Source organism: Papilio xuthus, unplaced genomic scaffold (genome assembly GCF_000836235.2).
Source record: "Papilio xuthus unplaced genomic scaffold, Pxut_1.1 DF825017.1, whole genome shotgun sequence".
Classification (NCBI taxonomy): domain Eukaryota; kingdom Metazoa; phylum Arthropoda; class Insecta; order Lepidoptera; family Papilionidae; genus Papilio; species Papilio xuthus.
Window position 1 is genome coordinate 6,030,663 of NW_013533632.1, and position 2,043 is coordinate 6,032,705.

Genomic DNA, 2,043 nt, shown 5'->3' on the forward strand with positions numbered 1-2,043 from the left:
TGTTGGCTCGCTGGTCTTCGGGCGACGGTCGGCGATGGACTAATTGTATGGAGCGGTTTGGTTGGTTAGTGCGCAAGTTATCACAATCGCACACATCTACATTAAGTAGGGTAACCATATTGTGTAGGATAAATGCAGTATATTGCAGTGACCATGAAATATAATTGTAGAGCTTTTAAATTTTTAGGTTTGCCATACTTTTGCTAAATATGTTCTGGGATAAAGAATTTAAATATGCGCAGTAGATAACAAAACAGAGGAAGTACAGTTTTAGTAAATAAAAAATAGAGATAAATAAATATTTTAGGTTTATCCAGAAATTATATTAAAGTTTTTTGTTGAAACTATTTATTATTATTTGGTCATACTAACCTTTACTACTGATAAGTAGCCATAAAAATCGAACGTTTTTTACGTTAATGTTTTTGTCTTTATGTCAACTTATTAGAAATAGGTCACTTACCATTGTTTTCTGACAAAAAAAAACTCTGCATAAAACATATTGTCATCCCTGTCATTATCGTTGCCAAAAAAGGGACAACAATATGTTTTAAAAGAGAAGTTTGGTGTTGGAATCGCACGGTTAGCTGGTTGATTTGAACGTTGTATGAATTATAATATTGACTATCGTATTTTGCAGACAGTAAAACATATTAAAACGAGAAAACTTTCATAAATTGGACAAAAAATTGTGTGTTACCTTAAAAGTGTATGTCTGACGACACTATATCTAGTCAACAATCGACATTAGAACGATGTTTTTCAATTTCTATTAATATTATATTTTATATTAAAATGCTTACTTCGCTTCACTTGTTTACTTCGTCTTTAATAAATACCTGTTTTTCGCAAAGTATATTTGTCATGCCAGCAATAGCGATTCTCCGAATATTTGCTTATTAAAAACTTCATGCTAACCATTAATATGTCGAGAAATTAGGCAATTATCTTGTATTTAAAAGTGGAAATGCTTTCTTAAAATACAATTTCCTAAAATAGATAAAACATCGTTATATCAATACAACTGAGGTCAGATGTCTGAAACATGCTACAATAATATGTTGTTTGGTAGTTTTAATTATTTTTGAACACGAGTACGCGTTAGGATAAAGCTCTTTTTTGTGTAGGTAACAAATTACATAAATGATTTGTAATATACACTTGTCCAAACTGATTTGTAGACTCCAATTTGCGGTAGCATGACGAAATATTTGAGGTAAAAAGCTGGTAATAACCAGTAGCTACGGCCGGCGCTCGAATAAGATAACAAGTTGTTTACAATGACGTATACTGACATGTAATCGACATTATTTGTAAGAGGGCATCATTCTTGCTTGTCCTGTCAACAGTATTGCAATTCTATTAAAACAATCTAAGTATTGTTTTGTTTTAATCTAAGTTAAGACAAAATGTGGCGTTAAAGTAATTGTTAAATGTAAATTGGAATAACAGTAAGTATTGCGTCTTTAATTACGGTTTAAAATGTTTTTATAACACCAACATAGATTCATATTTAAATCTTATGAAACGTTTTGTCATAAACATAGTTCAAGGCGTTCTACTGTTAACGTCGATACTATTCTCTGTTTCGCTTGACCTCAATTCATTAATTAAATGTATTGCTAAACGAATCAAGTAAAAGTTGTTGTTTTTGTATCAATCTTTAGCGTTTTGTAGGGAATTTAACTCATGTCTTACAAATGAAAGGTATATGAAATTCATCATCACCTTACTATACGTCCCCACTGATGGGCTCGGAGCCTACCCTACATTAGGGGTGACTAGACCATAGTCAACCACGCTGGCCAAGTGTGGGTTTGTTGACTTTACATATATCTTTGATTTTCTTCTCAGATATATGAAGGTTGCATCACGATGTTTTCCTGCACCGTAAGAACATCGGATAAATGTACTGTGTATGTAAATCGAAAATAAACACATTGTTACATGGCGGGATTCGAACCCAGGACCTGCAGATTGCAAGTCAATTGCTTAAACCCCTGAACCACCGACGCTCTCATGACACGAAATAAAACCAATGAA